Here is an 8,837-nt window from a genome sequence, read left to right as displayed (position 1 = left end):
CAAAACACCAAAATGATTTAAACTCAGCTGGATCCAGACTCATTCCATTACAGAAAAACCAAAATGATTTCCCAGTGGCTCTGCAGTGTGCCACATAAGCAGCTTAAAGATGCTACAGTAATAAGAAGAGTTCATGTAGAACAGTAACAATATCAAACATGTCTCAAAGTACTATCCACGTATGTGATGTATTTAATACAAGTGATCTTTTTTTTCTTTTGTTCTTCCTTTGTCGTTTAATGAGAAGTTGTTGATTGGTGTTTTTTTTGGGTTTTGTGTTGTTTTTTGGAGGGAGAGGGGGTGGTGGTGTTTTGTCCTTTCGTTTATTTGTATTTTATTTATTTATTTATTTATTCATAATGTTACTAAGTAGAAACACCCTTGCAAATTAATTGTCGCTGCAGCACTCTGCAAGAGCTTCTTGTGTTAGCAGTACATTTCATCTACAGTGATATGAATGAACAATGCAAAACACCGGTAATGATGATGATGATGATGGTAATGATGTTTCAATGTGAGAAATATCGCCTTCAATGCAAGGTACAAAAAAGTAGCTGACAGTAGCTGAAAGGGGACAGTGCCAGGACTGTTCACTGGAACCAAGATGTATTCGGTCCACAGAAAACAAGAACAACAACGGTTCCCTCAGATATCATTCCAGACTTCAGATAAGATAATGAGTGAGTGCGAGTGGTGGGGGAGTGAGTGTGAGTGGTGGGGGAGTGAGTGGGAGTGGTGGGGCAGTGAGTGTGAGTGGTGGGGGAGTGAGTGTGAGTGGTGGGGAGTGCGTGTGAGTGATGGGGGAGTGAGTGTGAGTGGTGGGGGAGTGAGTGCGAGTGGTGGGGGAGTGAGTGCGAGTGATGGGGGAGTGAGTGTGAGTGATGGGGGAGTGAGTGTGAGTGGTGGGGGAGTGAGTGTGTGTGAGTGATGGGGAGTGAGTGAGTGTGGAGTGGTGGGGGGTGAGTGCGAGTGTGGGGGAGTGAGTGTGAGGTGGTTGGGGGAGTGAGTGTGTGTGAGTGATGGGGGGTGAGTGTGAGTGGTGGGGGAGTGAGTGTGAGTGATGGGGGTGAGTGTGAGTGATGGGGGAGTGAGTGTGAGTGGTTGGGAGGAGTGTGGGAGTGGGGGAGTGTGAGTGGGGGGGAGGATGTGAGTGATGGGGGAGGAGGTGAGTGGTGGGGCAGTAGTGATGGGGAGCATGGGAGTGGTGGGGAGTGAGGCGGTGTGGGAGTCAGTGTGGTGATGGGGGGTGATGGGAGTGGTGGGGGAGTAGTGCGAGTGAGGGGGAGTGAGTGGAGTGGTGGGGAGTGAGTGTGAGTGTGGGTAGTGAGTGTGGTGTGGGGAGTGTGTGAATGTGAGTGAGTGCGAGTGATGGGGGAGTGAGTGTGAGTGATGGGTAGTGAGTGATGAGAGTGGTGGGGAATGAGTGTGAGTGTGGGGAGTGAGTGTGAGTGAGGGGTATGTGATGAGTGGTGTGAGTGATGGGGGTGAGTGAGTGGTGGGGAGTGAGTGGAGTGTGGGGAGTGTGAGTGATGGGGGAGTGAGTGGAGTGGTGGGGGAGTGAGTGTGAGTGTGGGGAGTGAGTGGAGTGATGGGGGAGTGAGTGGGAGTGATGGGGGAGTGAGTGGGAGTGGTTGGGGAGTGAGTGGGAGTGGTGGGGGAGTGAGTGTGAGTGATGGGGGAGTGAGTGTGAGTGGTGGGGGAGTGAGTGGGAGTGGTGGGGGAGTGAGTGTGTGTGAGTGATGGGGGAGTGAGTGTGAGTGGTGGGGGAGTGAGTGTGAGTGATGGGGGAGTGAGTGGGAGTGATGGGGGAGTGAGTGTGAGTGATGGGGGAGTGAGTGTGAGTGATGGGGGAGTGAGTGTGAGTGATGGGGGAGTGAGTGGGAGTGGTGGGGGAGTGAGTGTGAGTGGTGGAGGAGTGAGTGGGAGTGATGGGGGAGTGAGTGTGAGTGATGGGGGAGTGAGTGTGAGTGGTGGGGGAGTGAGTGTGAGTGGTGGGGGAGTGAGTGGGAGTGGTGGGGGAGTGAGTGGGAGTGATGGGGGAGTGAGTGTGAGTGATGGGGGAGTGAGTGTGAGTGATGGGGGAGTGAGTGGGAGTGGTGGGGGAGTGAGTGTGAGTGGTGGGGGAGTGAGTGAACGAGCGCGTGATTGGGTGAAAGTGAATCAATCAACCAATCAACGAGAAGCTAACGAACTAACCAAACAAGCAACCAGCCACTCACCCACTTTCCATCTAACTTCAATCTCTGTGTCACATCACTAAAATTCAAGCATCTACCAAACCGCATAGGTAACACACTAAAATACGGATGTCCTCCACAGGCATATGCAGGTATAACAGACCTGAATACAAACACCCACCAGAAACGCATGTTAACTTTCTATGATACACGTGTCCACCACAAACGCATGTTAACGCATTGAAATACAAGTGTCCACCACCAGCGCATGTTAACGCATTGAAATACAAGTGTCCACCACCAGCACATGTTAACGCATTGAAATACGTGTCCACCACCAGCGCATGCAACGCACTGAAACAGAAATGTCCACCGCAAGCTTATGTAACACACTAAAACACAAACACCTACCACATGCGTTAACGCATTGAAATACAAGTGTCCACCACCAGCACATGTTAACGCATTGAAATACAAGTGTCCACCACCAGCACATGTTAACGCATTGAAATACAAGTGTCCACCACCAGCGCATGCAACGCACTGAAACAGAAATGTCCACCACCAGCTTGTGTAACACACTAAAACACAAACACCTACCACATGCGTATACATATAAAAAAGGTTAAACGTTCCATAGCCTTTTACGGCCATGGCGGCAGTGACTCCATGTCCACTGTGTCTTGTGCTCGGCAATGGGAGGCTGGGCCCCAAACCTCTCCTTCCTTCCGCCGTTTTAACCCTTCCCCAACCAAGCCAGGTATACCCATTCACACCTACTACACAAGCGTATGTAACATGCTGAAATAGAAATGTCCACCATAAATGTAAGTAATACACTAAACAAACAAACAAAAAACAAAACAAAACAAAAAAAACCCCAAAACACCAACACACCACCACAATTACCCCCCCTCCAAAAACAACAACAACAAACAAAAAACAACAACAAAAAACAAAAAAAACACACAAAAAAACCACACACACACACACAACAACAACCCCCCACAAAAAAATCCCCCCTCAAAAAAACAAAACAAAACAAAGCAAAAACAACAACAAAAAACAAACAAACACACAAAACCCCCCCCGAAAATCCAAAACCAAAAAACAAAAAACCAACCAACCGCCCCCCCCCCCACACACACACCCCTCGAAAAGAAACCAAACAACAACAACAACAAACAAAACAGAAACAAAACAAAACAAAAAGCAACAGCAAAAAAACAACAAAACAAAACAAAACAAAAACAACAACAACAACAACAACAAAAACACAAAAAAAACAAAACAAACCACGCATCACAAGAATATGTAGCACGACACTTCGTCCATCATCATCACATACCTCAACACACCAATCCCACACACACGGCTGGACCTGTCCCCTCTCGCCCTCCGCACAAACACACTGGTCGAACATGATTTCCAAGAAGCACCATCATCGGCACCGCGCCGTGTGTGCATAAGCAGGTTAGTGTGGCGTCCACAAGCCACAGACACATGACGCGCTGAAAGGGCGACATTGCCACCAAGACAAGACCAATCCCCTACCCAACACACTCCCTCTCTACTCGCATAACAGCAGGTATAGATCCGCGTTACAAGCTACACACAGATGGCATAACACAGTAAGTCTCTTTCTCCACCCCTAACAAGTCTTTCAAAAAAATAACCATCGTACCTCAGTTATGGCATAACACAGTATGTCTCTAACTTTCTCTCTAACATCGTTCCAGACTGTAAACGTGAATGTCAGTGTCACTTAGATCTCGCGTGCTGAAAAGCGACAAGACCAAATCTGCTACCCTAACAGAAGTTATGGGATTACACAGTAAGTCTCTAACTTTCTAACGTCGTTCCAGACTGTAAACGTGAATGTCAGTGTCACTTAGATCTCGCGTGCTGAAAAGCAACACGACCAAATCAGCTACCCTAACAGAAGTTATGGGATTACACAGTAAGTCTCTAACTTTCTAACGTCGTTCCAGACTGTAAACGTGAATGTCAGTGTCACTCGGATCTCGCGTGCTGAAAAGCGACAAGACCAACTATGCCCTCCCTCCGATATCCACCCCTCACCCTCACACCTATCCCATCCTCGTCATCCACGCTTTAACCCTCTGACTGCTGCAGACGTGATATGATCGTTAGTGAAGGGGTTGTCACATGAAGACAGATTGAGTTTACAGGTCGGAGGGGTGTCAGTCACCAGTGTTATTCACTTGGACTTCCGTTCGTTCGTTATTTATTTCTAGTCTGTTCATCTAAGATGATGATATTAGACTGAAAATAAATGATATTATTATTATTATTATTATTATTTGGATTATTATCATTTCTATATTAGACTGAAAATAAATGATATTATTATTATTATTAATATTATTATTATTATTATTAATATTATTATTATTATTAATATTTGGTTTATTATCATTTCTGTATTAGACTGAAAATAAATGATATTATTATTATTATTATTATTATTATTATTATATCAGGTGATTGTTATTATCAATTAGAAAAATCGACATTTCTGTATATTCGAATGAAAAGGGGGGCGGTTGAGGTGTAGGGGAGGGAGGGGGCAAGGGGGAGGGGACTAAGGAAGAGAGAGAGAGAGAGAGAGAGAGAGAGAGAGAGAGAGAGAGAGAGAGAGAGCAGAATGTGGAAAAGATAGAGTACAAAATGTAAAATGGAGAGGGTGAGTGTCAGTGATTGGAGAAAGAAAAAAAACAGAATATTGGAAGGGTGTGTGTGAGAGGGGGGACGGGGGAAGCGGGATTAGGACAAAAAAATTATCAATAATCAAATATTGTATGCACTACTTCTGTACATTATTAATTGAAAAGAGGTTCATGTGGGGACCTACAATAAACAACCAACTGGACTACTCAACACACAACTAGCTAACTTTAATAAAGAACAGTTTGAAATATATAACTTTTTCCAAAAAAAAATGTGTGTGTGTGTGTGCGCGCGCTTAGAGTTGATTTCATCAAGATTTTGCGCCTTATAAATACCATGATTATTAATTATTATTATTATTATTATTGTTGTTATTGTTATTGCTTCTTCCTCTTGGTATAGCATCACCAGTGGTTAGCAAAACCAACACTTATAGAGTACACTGATAAAAAAAAGTAGTAACGGCACTCAGAATTCATGGTCACAATGACCGCTTCTCACCAAGGCTCAGCAATTAAAGGGTTGATGAAAACATACAGGAAAAAAAAAAAAGCTGTCAAATCAAAATCAATTCATCTTTACTTGGAGACCAACCGTCCACAAAAAGCGCTATTACAAACCGCTATCGAAGCACAAAAATGTGGAGTGATGGCCAAGAGGTAACGCGCCCGCCCAGGAAGCGAGAGAATCTGAGCGCGCTGGTTCGAATCACGGCTCAGCCGCCAATATTTTCTCCCCCTCCACTAGACCTTGAGTGGTGGTCTGAGCGCTAGTCATTCGGATGAGACGATAAACCGAGGTCCCGTGTGCAGCATGCTCTTAGCACACGTAAAAGAAGCCACGGCAACAAAAGGGTTGTTCCTGGCAAAATTCTGCAGAAAAAATCCACTTCGATAGGAAAAACAAATAAGGCTATACGCAGTTAAAAAAAAAAAAAAGAAAAAAAAAAAAAAAAAAAAAAAAAAGAAAGAAGAAAAAAAGAAAAAAAGAAAAAGAAAAAAAGGGTGGCACTGTAGTGTAGCGACACGCTCTCCCTAGGGAGAGCAGTCCGAATTTCACAGAGAGAAATCTGTTGTAATAAAAAGAAATACAAATACAAAAAGAACACTATGCATTGATTGTCGCCGGCGACAATACGTGCGACCCTGCTCTACATAATTATTGTCACCCCTCTGCACGTTGCTGTTGTTGTTGTTGTGTGCGTGTGTTCGTGTGCGCATGCACGTATGAGATTGTTGTGTGCTTGTTTGTGCGTGCGTCTGCATGCGCGTGTATTTCGTGTGTGCATTTGAGAGTACATTCGTGTTTATGTAAAAGGGATGTGTAGTGGGAGAGGTGGGGGTATAATGTGTGCGGGTGTATTTAGGGTGTGTGTGTGTGTGTGTGTGTGCTTGCATTTTTGCGTGTTTGTGCGTGCGAATGTGCGTGAGAATGTGTGTATGTGTGTGTGTGTGTGTGTTATCTACGAGGGCACAGCCCTTCAAAGACGCCACGCTGGGTTGTAAAAGTTACGTCACAACTCCTCACCCAGTAGGTTCGGATCTTGAGTGGATCGCAAAAGTTAAGAGTGGACGGGTTGTAAACAGGTCAGGATTGGCTACTGTCACTGTGTGTGAGTGAGTGAGTGTGTGTGTGTGTGTGTGTGTGTGTGTGTGTGTGTGTGTGTGTGCGTGCGTGTGTGTGTGCGTGCGTGCGTATGTGCGTGCTTGCGTGGGTGTATGTGTATGTGTATGTGGCTGTGTGTGTTTGTGTGTTGTGTGTGTGTGTGTGAGTGTGTGTGTGTTTATCTTATCTTCGAGGGCAAAGCCCTTCAACGACCCTGCGCTGGGTTGTAAAAGTTACGTCACAACTCCTCACTCACTCCTCACAACAGCACCAGTGCAGAGGGGCGACAATCCATGCAGGGGAGACAATACATGCCACACCACACCACACCACACCATCCCAAAGCATCACCCCACCACACCACCCCTTCCACACACATCGTCATGCCTACATATCTCCCCCATGCTGCAATTTGGACAGACGAACTCACTTCCCCTAGCCCTCACCCCCACCCCCCATAGTCCCCCCCCCCCCCCCATTCAGCAACACTACATTAACGAACACCATTGTCTGGAACCACGATCCGTCTGCAGCCAGTACACTGTACACACACATAAAGCACGTCAGCGTGGTGGTGGGTGTGAGTGCCAGATGTATTGAGCACTCAGGGTACTGCTGAAAACTGACAGTCCATTGATTGACCGGCCATGGTCATGGTCGGAGCCAGGGGCTAAAGGTCACGGACCATGTTTGGAAACTCTCGGTTGATGTTGGACGAAAACACACACACACACACACACACCACACATCACACACACACACACAAACACACACACACACACACACCACACACACACACACACCACACACCACACACACACACACACACACACACACACAAACCAAGCGAAAACAAAACAAAAAACAAACAAAAAACAACAACCCCCCCAACCTCCCCACCAAAAAAACAAAAACAAAACAAAACAAAAAAACCCCAGCAAGATACGAGTTAAATCGGAACCTTCCATTCTAGTAATACTTTTTGATTTTGGTTGTACGGCTGAATAAAAGTAATACTGAATGAATTAATAAACCAAAAAATCTCTTCTCCAATCTCTTCTCCAAACCCATGCCTCAATGAAAAAACTGTCAGGGCAAAAACAACACCCCCCGCCCCCTAAAAAAAAAAAACCCAAACAAAAAAACAAAAACAAAAAAAAACAAAAAAACAAACAAAACAAACAAACAAAAACAACAACAAAAAAAAACAAAAAACAAAGAAACAAAACAAACAAAAACAACAACAACAACCAAAAAAACAACAAAAAAACAAACAAAACAAACAAACAAAAACAACAACAAAAAAACAAAAAACAAAGAAACAAAACAAACAAAAACAACAACAAAAAAACAACAAAAAAACAAAGAAACAAAACAAACAAAAACAAAACAGCAGCAGCGACAACAACAACAACAAAAATCCAAACAAAACACACATAAAAAAACGGCATCACCTAAAAACACATTTCCATCACCCATCATTATAATACACAGCGATCCCCAGTTCATCTTCGTTCGTAGACTGCAACTCCCATGTACAGTCGTATGTACACGAGTGGGCTTTTACGTTGACCGTTTTTACCCCACCATGTAGGCAGCCACACTCCGTTATTGGGGGTGTGCATGCTGGTTATGTTCTTGTCTCCATAACCCACCCAACGCTGACATGGATTACAGGAACTTTAACGTGCGTATTTGATCTGCTGCTTGCCGTATACACACGAAGGAGGTTCAGGCACAAGCAGGTTTGCACATAATATATGTTGACCTGGGAGATCGGAACAATCTCCACCCTCTATACCCACCAGGCGCCGTTACCGAGATTCGAACCCGGGACCCTCAGATTGAAAGTCCGACGCTTTAACCACTCAGGCTATTGCGCCCGTCGATCCCCAGTTCAAAGGGGTCAGCCGATCTCACCCCATACATCAGTTTCAGTTTCAGTTTCTCAAGGAGGCGTCACTGCGTTCGGACAAATCCATACACGCTACACCACATCTGTTGAGCAGATGCCTGACCAGCAGCATAACCCAACGCGCTTAGTCAGGCCTTGAGTGCATGCTTACATATTTGTGTACCTATGAAAGTGGATTTCATTTTACGTAATTTCGCCAGAGGACAACACTCTCGTTGCCATGGGTTCTTTTTCAGTGCGCCAAGTGCGTGCTGCACACGGGACCTCGGTTTATCGTCTCATCCGAAAGACTAGACGCTCAGTTTGATTTTCCAGTCAAACTTAGGAGAAAGGGCGAGAGCGGGATTCGAACCCACACCCTCACGGACTCTCTGTATTGGCAGCTGAGCGTCTTAACCATTCTGCCACCTTCCATACATCAACAACGCGTTAACACTACACCATACCCC

Source organism: Babylonia areolata, chromosome 6 (assembly GCF_041734735.1).
Source record: "Babylonia areolata isolate BAREFJ2019XMU chromosome 6, ASM4173473v1, whole genome shotgun sequence".
NCBI lineage: Eukaryota > Metazoa > Mollusca > Gastropoda > Neogastropoda > Buccinidae > Babylonia > Babylonia areolata.
Note: the sequence above shows the minus strand (reverse complement) of the source record.